This window comes from Aythya ferina, assembly GCF_964211825.1.
Source record: "Aythya ferina genome assembly, chromosome: 3".
In the NCBI taxonomy this organism is placed as follows: Eukaryota; Metazoa; Chordata; class Aves; order Anseriformes; family Anatidae; genus Aythya; species Aythya ferina.
The window spans coordinates 70,318,043-70,331,542 of NC_140298.1; the positions used below are offsets into that span (position 1 = coordinate 70,318,043).

At 42.1% G+C, this 13,500-nt stretch overlaps 1 protein-coding gene across 1 annotated transcript in view; it reads left to right on the forward strand.

Moving 5' to 3' along the window:
• The first annotated feature begins 588 nt into the window (after positions 1 to 588).
• Positions 589 to 13,500, forward strand: part of CRYBG1 (crystallin beta-gamma domain containing 1) — a 95,689-nt gene continuing 82,777 nt past the window's right edge. Inside the window, exon 1 of the mRNA XM_084514547.1 lies at positions 589 to 727. The gene's annotated coding sequence lies outside the window, so the exon portion shown is untranslated. The remainder of the gene's footprint in view (positions 728 to 13,500) is intronic.

The following is a 13,500-nucleotide window of genomic DNA, read 5'->3' on the forward strand; positions in this document are numbered from 1 at the left end:
CCCGATTATGGCCATTTCTTCACGGTGACCACAAAGCTTTCCCAGCACACGGACCCTTAACATCTCCAGCAGCTCGGGGCAACCAGCTGTGACCTGAGCGTCCCAGCAGCTGGAAGAGAAACGGGAACGAAGGCAGGCAAAGGCGGGCTTGTCTTTCAGGGTGTAGGGCAGACTATTGGGGTGTAGGGCAGACTGTTGGGGTGTCGGGCGCGCAGAGGGGAGCCTACAAATGAAGCTGGAGGTGCTCGGCAGCGGGGCAATGCCCCCCTCGGCACCCCCGGGCACGGCCGGCAGGCGGGCAGGGCCGCCCCCTTCCTGCGGGCTCGGCGGCGGCGGGGAGGGACCGGGCGGCGATCGCCTTATTACCCGCATAGCCCGAGCCGGGCGGCAGCCACCGTCCGTCCATGCCCGCGGAGAGCCCGCCGCTTCCTCCTCCTCCTCCCCCTCCTCCTCCTCCTCCTCTTCTTCCTCCTCCTCCCCCCCAACCCGCCCCGCTCTGCCCTCGGTGCCGGCGGCCGGGCCCCCCCCGGGACGCCCAGCCCGGCATGGCACGGCGCGGCCGCTTGCAGCGCCTCTTCGGCCGGGGCCAGCAGGACGAGCCCGAACCCCAACATCAACCCCAACCCCAGCCCCAAACCGAGGGGGCCGTGGCCGAGCGGCGCCCCGCGTTCCCCCCGTGGCGCCCGAGGAGGAGGAGGAGGAAGGAGCCGTCGCCGGAGCCGCCGCGGTAAGGGGGAGACCCTCAGCCGGGGGGGAGCAGGGATGGAGCAGGCACCCTGCGCCCCAAACACGGCGGGGAGGGAAGGAGGCAAGGAGGTTTCCCAGCCCCAGTGCCCTCCTGGCTTCCCGCAGAGGTGGACCTGCGCTGCCCTCGCTTTATTTTTCGGGAAGGGGGGAGGAAAGGGAAAAGGGCTCGCCGCCGCTTTTCGGCGGTAGCAGCGCCCGCACCGGTGTCCCCCGGGCGATGCCCGTGAGGATGGATGCAGGAGCTCCCCCGGGTGCCTGCAGCCTGCGGCGCCGCGCTGGGGCCGGGGGGGACCCGGCAGCACTGCCTGGCTTTTGGGGAAGGCACGGGCAGCTCGGGGTTTTGCCTCAAGGAAGGGCTTGGCTGCTGCCCCTCGGGTTTGAGCGGCGAGACCCAGGCGATGAGAAGGTGTCAGTGCCACCGGGACTTGGGAAAAGCACGCTGTTAAGTTATTGGCCTCTCTGGTGTTCGGTTCAGACCGGGAAGCCTCTAAGTTGCAGAAGTTCTGTGTGGGTTTTTGTTATTGTTTATGTTTATATAGTAGTTTTACAGAAAATTACAGTATTTGCCTACAATGGACTTCACATAGATGGGCAGACTAAGCTAAAGTACAGTCTAATGACGCTTACATTTGGTATAGAAATGTACTCTTGAGAACTGTAAACACCAACATCTTTTATGATAAAAAAAAAAAAAAAGGTGAGTTTATGTTCACTTATGTTATGCTTTTATGTGTAGAAAAATAATGTGAAGTCTGCTTTTCAGCCAGGAAAAGATGTATCTCACAATGCCATTGAGTGGCCAAGCGCAGGGTGGTGCTGCAGGTGGCCTCAGCCAGGAACAGACCCCTCTTCTGCCTTCCAAAAGCTGGATAAGACAGAAAGCAGACTGCTCTGTTGTCATCAGAGGATCGCGGTGTAACTCAGGCTGGAAGGGAACCCTGAGCAGGGTTGGCTCTGAGTTCAGACCCAGTTTGCTCAGGACCATGTCCAGGGGGGTTCTGAAATCTTCCAGGAACGGAGGGAGGGTGGGCAGCTGCTCTGGACAAGCTGTGTCGCTGCCTACATGTGGGAAGGTTTCTCCTGGTACAAGGCTGGAATATCTCTCCTCACAGTTTATGGCCTCTCCTGCTGCTGTGTACCACTGCAGAGCCTCATGGTTCTTTTTGGTGACCCCTCATAGTACTGGCAGGCAGCTGTTGGGTCTCCTCCAAGGTTGCCTCTCCTGAAGCTGAACCAGCCCCGCTCCCCCAGCCTCTCCTCTCACCATAAGTGCTCCATCTTGGGCCCAATGCTGAATTCATCCCAGTTTATCAACATCTGTTTTGTGCCGTGGGGACCCAAAGCTGAACAGACTATCTAGATGTGGTCAGATGAATGGTGAGAAAAAGGAAAAAAGTCCTTCATCTAGTTGCCAGTTCCTTGTCCTTCCAGATGTCTTGCTAGCTCTGTAGTGCTAAACCAAACCAGAAATGCTGTACAGGCTTTGGGATTCAGTTATTACACCTGAAAAAAACTGGAAGGTGTTTTTGCTGCATAGTATTATTATCAAGTTCTGTGCTTAAAACATGAGTGAAATCTATTAACTGCAAGGCTTCTGAAACGATGGGTTTGTAACTCCCATTATGAAATAACTGTTTTCCTGCTTTTTGGACAGGGAACCAATCCTTCCATTATTGGTAACAGGTTGGGCTTGCACTTCAGCACATGAAATACATGTTTATCTTAAGATCACTACCTGCAGTTGGTCATCTTCAGGGAGTACAAACTTCCCTTGTTTGTGTAGCTTTTTAGCATCATCTTTTTTTTTTTTTTTTTACAAGTGGAATAAACAAAGCCAAAACAGCCAAAAATACACAGTCAAAAATGCTTAATGATTTTTTTTTTTTTTTTTTACTTCATGATGAAGATTATGGTGACATTTTTGAAATGGCTTTATTTGAAGTATTTTATTTTTTATTATGTGAATGGTAGGGTGTAATGCATGGCTGTGAGAATGCTATATAGACCAAATAAAAGTAGACTTTTAACAGTGAAGATTTTGAAAAATTGGTGTGCTTAATGGCCACCTTCTGGCAGGAGGGAGACATAGATTGTCAAATAACTAGCATGAAAGCCAGCTGTTTGAAGACACCTATCTAAATGGTACTCCAGTTCAAGAACTATCCAATGAGCTCTTATGATTTTTTTTTAGGTAGCCAATATTTTTCTTTGCTGTTAGGTTACCTATTTTGACGAACAGTAGCCAATATGGCATAAAAATGTCTTACCATCAAACAATAAGCAAGCAGCTCAACTCCTTCCAAGTTGAGGCTACAAGTATGCATTCTTATGCCTCAGTAAAGCTTGTGGTATGTTGTTCATGGGTGTCTGCAGATGAAATCCTCAGGTCTTTTTTTGCAGCAAAAGCTGGTAGAGTCTCCTTCCCAGAGATAATAGTTATGAACTGGAGCCTCGAAACAAAAGAAGCTGTGGTGAAAGAGAAGAATGGGAAAGAATGACAGTTGTTACCATGCCTTGGAAAACCGCAGCATATAAAGAAACCTGATTTTGCTTGGTCCCTTGGAAGTCACAAAGTTTGTGATTTCCAAACATCAGCTTACAAAGCTGTCATGTCATGGACATTGAATGATCTTCACTAAAGAGCAGCTATGAAAATGAAGACAAAGACTTAGATTTGAACTTTGAAGGAGGAAGTTGGATACAAGAGGACAAAGAAAATTGTCTATCTTTGGGGTGTGATTGTTTAGCAGCCTTTCTCACAATGCATGCTACACTAAGAACCTGGAGCTTTTGGTATTTGATGGTCGAGACCAGACATGTTACTTCAGTCCAGTGTTGGGTTGGCTAACACAGAAGTCACATAAAGCTAGATTCTTGCCAAAAACAAGTCAATGTCAAAACATTTTTGTGACTTATTACTTCCTCAGTTTGAAGAATCACTGGTAATTGTCAGCCTTGGTACTGAGAATGCTAGGACTAAGTATGTCTAATGCTGATATGTGAAGGCAAAAAAACCTCTATGACCGTTATTCTACAATGATTTGGCAGGGAGACAATAGTGAATTAGGGTTCGCTAATAGTGTAAAAAAAGCAAAGGAGAACTTGGTATTAGGCTACATCCAAGGATAGTTAGACTGTGGAATAATTAGATGTTATCTCAGAGAGGAACACACACATTCAGGAGCAGGGCAAAGAAATGTTGTGTTGCAGAAGAAAGTGGTGGTGGAACCCTATCCTTCTTTGACTTCTGTGTTAGAAGTGAGGAAATCATACTTCATAGCCCATATGTAACATGATGTTTTGCAGAAAGACTGAGAACAAATGTTTCACTCTATTCAAAACAGAGCTTGCAATGCCACAGAACATTAGTAGCTTGATTGATAGACAAAAACAAAATGTGGAAAACTGTCATACAGTCAGCTGTGATAAACAGAAAATGTACTTGATTCGAAAATGTACTTGATTCAATGTACTTTGGCTATCTGTGTAACTTTACTTTTATGAGTTGCCTGGTTGAAAGAAAAATGCAATCGTTCACCTCTGTTCTTTGCAAGATTGAATGTGGATGTCTAGAAGGGTTGCTGGTTGCACTTTGTGGGAGATGGAAATGAAAAAGGGTAATTATGTTTGCAGTATAATTCTTGGTAATCTGTACTGTAAGCATAATGCCTTAGGTATAAAGATTTATTAGTCTTGTTTTATACAGGAAAGAAGTTCTGCTAAACTATCATGATCAAATAATAACATGCAGAATATTTTTGCTCAAAATTTTATCTGTAGTGTGACCTAATGAAGATATCATTGCTTATTAAACAAATACGTTTCCAGAAAGGTACTAAGATAAGAGGGGTGGCGTGCTGAAATGTTCACTTTTGTTTGCATTCTCAAGAAGTGAAAAATAGTGTTCTGTGAAACCCTACCGAACGACATCTGTGCCAAGGAAGTAATAATCTGAGTTTCCTGCATGAGGTAACATGGGCTGCTGTTTCTGTGCCATGGATTTTGCAGTTTTGGCAGCTGTGAAAACACCACCGTGAAGAAGAATGCTCTCCTTTTCATTTTGTCACTTTAAAAACCAAACGCCAGTCTAAAAAAAATCTGAACCAGTGAGAATGCTAGTGGCTCTCTGGTCAGCCTGCTTGGGGGTCAGTGAAAGGTTGCGTCCTGGTAGAAAAGAGTGGGATCTCATTCCTGAATTCTGTTGCAGAAGAATTGCTCACTTTTTTTATTCATGTGAAATAGTCAATGGGCTCATGCCATTCACAAATCAAAGAATATTCCTATTTTTTTGAGCTCTTCTATGTTAGCTGCATGTATATTCTGTAGGGACAGTGTACCCTTCTGTATTCAGGTGAACCTGATCTACAGTAGTGCTGAGTACCACTGAGGCAATGTGAGCTCTGTCCTGAAGAATTAAATGCTTATTAAAACAAGGACTGTTCTGAAAAATCGGATTCTAGCTTTCTCAAACCAGGTGCCAGTTGTGATACCTTTGGTTTCCGTGTGTCAGATGCACACTTTGAAATGGAGACAAATAAAAATAAAAAGGTGTTTTGAGAAATTGTTGGGAAATTAAACACGTTTATGAAATGTTTATGAAAATGTCATATATTTATGAAAAGTCGCCAGGAAGATCCGCTAAAAAAAGTTCATATTGAATGCATCTGGTTGGCACATAATAATTCGTGGAATGATAAAACCACTATTAAATATCGATTGCATTCCTATTCACTGAGTATCATTTGTCTAAATGTGGAAAAAGACCACCACGAACAGTTTTCATGCTCTAGTCTTTCCTAATATTGATGAATTGTCTCCTTTTCTTCTTGTCTTGTTCCCTTGTTTCTACAACTGTCCATCCCATCTATCCCTCCCTTTCTGACCTCTTGAGATTTGCATCAAGCAATTCAGCTTTCTTTGTCTAGTGGCTTCCAGCTTGCATTGAGCATTTGGAAGAGTGATAGTTTATTGTATTTGAGAGGGCCTCAGGACATTTGCTGGACAACATTTGTAGATAGAAGTATTATCTGTAGATCAGCAGGTATAATCAGAAAAATTAGACAAGCTTTCTGGCACAGAAGAGCAGACCTGAAGAAATGGATTATTTTATTCTCTTAACATGCTCTTTTTGCTGAATTTATGGAAATAACACATTAGAAAGAAAAAAAAAATCAGGATGCTGTAGGTAATTTCAAATGCTGCTAAATTATGCCTTTGGACAACAACTAGAAAAAGAAAGGAATTAATTTATTCAGAATGTAAGAAAATCTGTTTGAAAGAGCTGTGATTGTCTTTAGATGACATTTTCTATCATTTTTGGTGATCCTAAATACCAGGGGTAAGTAAAATTAATATCTGTTATTGAAACGGTGAATATAATTAGTTTGACTTATTTCATATACAAATACAAGATGACATCCATATCCTCTAATTTCAGATATCTACATCTGAACTGGTAACTCCCTTTATAATCAGGGAGGACAAATAGGCATGTCTGGTGTGCAATTCATCTTACCCTAGGGTGAGCGTCTAAAACAGGCTAAATGAATTGCAGATTAGAAATGCCAGGTTTTCCTCATTGGCTTTAAAAGGCACCTGAAGGTCACGGCTCCAACATTTGAATTTGGACAGCTGAATGCCATCTGTGTTACTTGGTAAGGAGGAGTCCACAAACTGATAGCTCCGTGCAGGATGTTACAGTGTGGAGTCAGCCAAGAGCTTCCAAAGCTATGTTCTCATCTTTCCCATGCAACCTTAAGGGACCTTCTTTCCTTGCGAGCAATTTCCTGGTGAAGATGCTTTTTCCACATAATTTCTGTGTTTTCGGTTGATTCTGGCTAGGAGTTTTCGAGTGTCTTTAAGGAACTGCAGGTTGATCCCTACTTCTGCTTTGTTTCCTAGGTAAAGCTGGGCAAGTCGTGGGAAAGTTGTGGAAACAAACCTTTCACAGATGACTGTGGAAAGAGAACAGGGGAAGCAGAGAGAGGGAAGAGGAAGCTCCTTGACCCAGGGTCTAATTTGTAGAATTTTAGCCAAAATGGCAATGTTTAGGAAATGTTAAGGCTGCTGGAAATGGAACATAATGGGGAGAATGGGGAACTGTTAACAGTACTTAGCTCTTCCTCTAGCAGCTTGCGTTTTAAAATAAAATAAAAACATGAGGAGATGTTCTATGATCAGAACTTCCCATGCAAATGAAAAATCCCCTCTCTTTAGCTATCAAAGCAAACATAAAAAATGTAATGGTTTGTCTACATATCATGTAGCAGATAGCAATGTATCTTTGTACATACTACTCTTATTTTAGTCACTTCTTACACCTTGCTGACCTTCTACTGTACAGTTTTCCTTCTCATGCATGTTTGTTCATGCAGCCACATACTGTGAGCTAACTCTATCTATCATCAAATATTTCATCATTCAATGCTCCCTCAAGACAAGAAGGGAAGGACAGGAAGATTGATCAATATAAGGGAATATTCTTTTCCTGTGGTGCCATCTGAAAAAAATCATTGTATTTAATTAATTTAAAGAAAAGAATCTATCATCTTGTACTTATCTTTCATTCCCAAGTGTGTAAAATTTCTATCGTTTTTCATTAGCCTCACTTCGGAAATTCTGAAATGAAAATGAAATGATATTAGCTCAGTAAGATAGAACTTTTGGGTAAGTGAATCCTTTAGTCATCTAGGATTTACAGTTGTAAAGTTGACCAAACTAAATTTTTAAAGAATGTCCTGAACTATGCAAATCTGTAAAACAGATGTGTTTGATGAGTTCCTCAATCTCATGTTTCAGGTAGAGCCTAATACCAAAAGCACAACTGCTATTTTGACGAGAGTCTGTTTTTCCTCAATAGTGATTCTTTATGTTAATTACAGAGTTCCTTCTACCGTTAGAGTAACTCCATAAGTACTTTGAGAATTGTAGGAGGGCCATATAACTGACCTTTTTTAGTTGCCATTTCATGTTTGTAAGTTACTATTATATTTTCTTGAGTGGACTGCTGTTGTTGCCACAACTGTAGTGAGACAAGCTGTTGAGACAAGGCTGTGCATCAGGAATGCTGCCCAGCTCCTTGGAAATCCGTGCCCCAGCTCACAGAGCTTGATCAGGCCAAGCAGAATTAGCCAAGCAGAAAAGTTTTAAGTTGCATGACCTGGTGGAAACCATCATTTTCAATTTGTTCCTTCTTCTGTGGCCAGGAGCAGGTGCCACAACACATGCTCTCAGGCCTCATGCAAAGTCAAAGGTGACTTCTAATTAATGCTAAGAGAGGTGGAGAGAACCTCCAGTGGAAGCTTTTGTGTTACTTGTGAGGAGAGGCTGCTCTTAAGGAGGTGAGGGAGTTTGATGTTTTTTCCGGCAAGAAACTAGCAGAACACTCTCCTCATTATATGATAAATACAAAATAGATTGATTTCAGTTGAAGGAAACCTCTGGAGTTTGTCTTGTCCAACTCTGCTTGAAAGCAGAGCCAGCTTCAAAGTTAGCTTGCGATTTGAAGTTAGAGGGGGTTGCTCAGGGTTTTTTCTAGTCAAGTGTTGACTAGGAACAGAGACTCAATAATTTCCCTGTGAAGACTGTGAAATTTTTTGCTCAGTTCTAAACAAAATTTCTCATCGTGTACCTTATATCCATCTCCTCTTGGTCTGTCCCTGTGCACCTCCAAGGAGAAATTGCCTTCCGTTACATAGCCAGTCTCAACTTTTGCCCATGCACCTAAACATCTTGGTGGTTCTTCCCTATATTCACTCTATTTTGTCAACACTTTTCTTGTACTGGACATATGCAGGTAGGCTGCATTGTCACAAGGGCCCACTGCTGGTAATGTCTGGTAGTAGAGTAATGTGAAAACTATGGAAATGCAGATACTTGGTTCTGAGAAGTACAAGAATTCCAAGTGTCATTGTAAACCTGAGGATTTTGAAGGGGGAGCGTCTAGTATCTTATTCTTTAACTCCCAGAAGAGTTTACAGATCTGCTTGTTTGTTTGGTTGGTTTCCATCATTGTAATTCCTTGAAACCATCAGTTGGAATTTCACAGTGGACATTCCACAGCAGCCAAGGAGGCACTCTGTGATGAGCAATGCTGAAATGTTTTCCTACCCTTGGCTGAGAATCTTGCCATTCACAAAGCATTTAAAAAGTAACCTGTAATTCTTTTGACAGGATGTATATTTAGAATTTCAGAAGAGTAAGACATGTTTGGCATAAAACCAAACCATGTGAATAGTAATAAAGAAAAATCTATACCATTATTGGGCCATATTTGTCTCTAAGGAGGGTATTTTAATGATTCACTCATTATTACCAAGTGCAGATAAAGTACAGATAATTCATACTGCATGGTGTAGGGGAGACACCTGTAGCTACTTGCTGAAACTTACCTGTTGTCCTCTGCTGAAGCATCTCTGTGACTTTCTTTAGCTATCTGCAAAAGCTGAAGCAAATGGGGAAGAAAATAGAACTGGAAATGAAAGGAAACCTACCTACCAATGGTATACTTTTTCTGTTTGAAGAGTGTTCCTGTACTTGGCAAAGAGAAATTGTTGACTTCGTGTTTTACAGCTATGTTTGACCGTAGCAGCATAGATTCTTCAGTGGAACTGCTGAAATGGCAGCCCTTGTGCTACTTCTGTTGTAGGCTCAGTATTCTTACCTGCACAAACTAGGTTGCAGGAGGAAGTGTGGATTTATGCATATGCAGTCTTTCTGGATTAGAAGTGGCCTAGGAGTGCCCTCTGTGTGGAAGCAACACGGGTTCAACATGCATGAGGAGCGGCTGAGGTGCCTTGGTGTGTTCAGCCCAGAGTGGAGCAGGCTGAGGGGAGGCCTCATGGCGGCCTGCAGCTCCCTCACGAGGGGAGCGGAGGGGCAGGCGCTGAGCTCTGCTCTCTGGGGACAGCGACAGGACCCGAGGGGACGGCATGGAGCTGGGACAGGGGAGGGTCAGGCTGGGGGTTAGGGAAAGGGTCTGTACCCAGAGGGTGGTTGGGCACTGGGACAGGCTGCCCAAGCAGTTTGGACAGCGCTATCAGACACATGGGCTGGTTTTTGGGTGGTCCTGTGTAGAGCCAGGGGTTGGAACCAGTGATCCTTGTGGGTTCCTTCCAACTCAGGATATTCTGTAATTGTGTGATATAGGTCAGTGCTTATGTTATTACATCCTGTAAAGAGGCAGGTTGTTTATTGATCGGTTGGCTGCTTGGTTGTTGTTTTTTTTTTTTTTTTTTTTTTTTTTTGAGCACTTTTTTCCAGCCCATGTATTCAGACTCCAAGAACAAGTGTGCAGGCATGGCACCACCCTTAACGAACATAGTGACATGTCTTGCAAACCAGACCTGCTTTTCACCCAGCTGTCTTAAACCTGGATGTATTGAAGACATGTCTGTCTGACCCCACCTCGTAGATGGTTTCTGATTTAACCTCATGGGATTCATGTGATTTGAGGCTGGACTCCTTAAGTTATTCAATGGGAGGCAGCCTTGTCTGTCTTCAGTTTAGGTACTAAGAAATCTTTTTCTCACACCTTTTGTCTGTGTCGTTGGTTTACTGTCTGATCTCTCCCAGGCTTGGGTTGTGTGTTTATCAAGTGTCTGGAATAATGGGGTCAGATTTTGACTATGGCTTCTATATGCAAATAGTGAGTAACAGCAGAAAAGACCAAAAAACAGTTGGCACCTTTCAAAAGCTCTGAATGAATATATATCATTTGAAATTTCAGAATGGAATGCATCAGGCTTTAGAGTCCTTGTGTAATTTAAAGGGTGTGTTTGAGGAGAAGAGATAAAAAAGAGGCTGAGAGGCCCATAAAAGTTCCACAGGGGTGTATCTGAAACACGGTATAGGTGACAGTTCTGCAGATGGTAAGTCTGTTCTTGTGAGGTTGTCTGCCTAGTTCTCAGTGAATAGCTTGATCCCCATTCCTGTCACATTTGGCAGAAATTGAGAATAGTCAGGACTTCAGGGAGGCTCTTCCCACCTGTATTTGAGATCAAACCTGCTGATGTGGTCAGGAAAATGCTTGTCTCTAGAAAGTACTACCAAATCTGCATCATGGAGGTTGCTTTCCTGTGTTGCTCTTTTGGTACAGCAAAAATCCAAAGGCAGTCACAGCAGTGCATGGGAGTCTGCCTCACTGTTTGCACTATCTTACGCCATGTATCTGTGGCTTGGAGCAACTGGTAATTGAACTAACCAGTTCCTTAATAAGATCTAGATCATATCTTTCTTATTTGGGACAAACAAAAATTTTTATAAAACCTTTGAGGTGAGGTAGAGGTAATAGTTTTAATACTGATTTTTTAGTATTTTATGAGATATAGTAATTTTATGAGTAAGCCAAATTTTGTGGGAGACATTTCATATTTTCACTATAACGTGCTAAGGAATGAAAAAAAAAAAAACGGTTAGAGATAAGACAGTACTCTCTACTGGCTTGTTGAAGTTAACATAATGAAAAAAAATCTGAAGCCAAAATGCATTTTTTTTTCTGCCAAGATACTGGACTTCTCATCTCAACTTTCAAGAAGTATTTGTTAGTGCAAACATACTATGTTTGGATCAAAGCATACTTTAGAAAATGTCTAACTTTTATAAACTTCAGTTCAAAACAAGTAAGAGTCATCCCAAAGAACTTTTACATGTGTGCCAGTGTGATAAGACTGTCTTGTAAATCATAAAAAAGTAGAAAATCAGCACACAGTTCATAAAGTAACTTCTTGGTAGAAATAAATCTAGTCAGATGTCTGTCTTTTCTGTTATTCCAAAAGTCCTATTTTTTTTCCCTGTAAATACTCAATACATTGTGATAGTAAGACTTGTAATTTGAAAACATGAACAGAGTGACCTCAATTGTAAAAATGTATTAGCTTCTGAAATTGTGTAATAATTTCACCCTGAGCATTTTTAGAAGCCCTCTGCATCCTAAATTAATCTTCTTTAAATTGAACATCTTTTTTCTTCCCACTTTGTCACACTGTGCTTGGAAGCCGTGCATGAGACTGTCTGAAGCAGGCAGGGTGCTCGCACTGAGGAATGTCCCATTGGCTGCTAAACCAGTGGGGCAGCATTAGAGGGATTAATAATAGCTCCATGCAGGTATTCAAGCACTGATTGCACGTTGCACGGATGCTTGGTGTGACTGCTGGGAAGGAACTGAACAGGAAGTTTCAAAAAAAAAAATTTGGCAGCTTTACATTCTCAAATTCTGTATCTAAATGAGTTCTAGCAATTTCAAATATTGAGCATAACAGTATTTTTCTGATGACAATGTAGTGTCACCTGATTAAAGCTTTGGTTTTTTGGTTTTGTTTTGTGATGGGTATACATGTTTGAGCATTATGCAAATTTCTTTTAAAGGTATGAAATACAGTTAGTCCATGAGAGGTTCTCTTTTTGATGTTGGAAAGATATTTAGATCACCTCGCACTGCCAGCTGCTGTTTGTCTGCTTTATTTTCCTAGGTTTCTTCAACAATTGTTTATTTGCAATAGTTTTCATTATTTTTATGAAATATGATCAGGGCGATTCCTTAATATCACTACAGTTGTAAGTGACTAACTTGCTGTACTCTACAGTGGGGTTTTATTGGTTTTGTTTTTTAAAGAAGAAGAAGAAGAAGAAACCTCTGTATACCTGTTTGGACATGTCTAATCTTTTTTTCTGTTAGATGAGAGTTACTTGCCAACTTCTGGCATATTTCCATGCTGTAATGGTGTTAAACAACGTCTCCCCCCCCACCATGTTGTTGCTGTTGTCTGCAGAAGTAGTTCCTTCCTTGCATCCATCTTAAAGCAAGTCCTTTACAATCTGAAGAATCCACATTTTGGTTATCCTTTGGTTTGTGGTTTACAAGATTTATCAAAGTCCAGAAATTGTCTACTCCCACTGTTCCTTATTACACTTCATGGAATTGCTTTTCTTCCAGTAGTGGATTGAATGTGCTTTTCCAGTTGGATTTGAGTCCCCTAGTCATTACCCTGGGACCGCTGCCAAAACAACAAAATATTATCATGTATTCATTTCTTCCCACACTCAGAAGTATCAGCTCTGGCTTTGCTCCATAAAAATTACAGAGTTGTTTGAGTTTAACATTTTTTTTTTACAATTGTGCACCTCTGTAACTAAGACAGACAGATTTCTCTTTCATCGGTAAGGCTACTTACTTTTTACCAACATACAACTCCTTCAGTTCTTCTTCTGGACTGTTTCCCAGGCTGTCCACCATCTGATCTATTTTTCATAACTTTGAAGTATATTTTTGTCTACTTCCAGAAGACTTACCAATTTATAGTCTACATGTATATTGTAGCACAGGTGTACAGTAGATTTACTGAATATAAATCTATATGTGGAAATGAATTTTATATGCAGCACTATAGGCAAAAGTGTAATACTCGTGTTCATTCTAATGCATGCATTTTGGTTCAATGACTGTATTTTCTTACTAGCAAGATGTCCCTTACACTTGAAGATGATTATAAATAATTTTTGCTGCTAATTACAAATGAGATGTCCATGTCATCTAGTGAAGCAGGTGTCACCATCCATGTGTTGGTAGCAGCAGGCCATGGTGTGCATGGAAGTCATATGCTTATTTTTTTACTTTGAAAAGCAATCAGGCTGTGATTCTCCAAGGGTAGATTGTGGTGTTTGGTGCTTCTACAGGGTAGGGGAATACTGCATCTAGTGCTTGAGTAATTCCTACCTTAAGAGTTTTGAACCCTCATCCAAGTGGCATCTTACCCA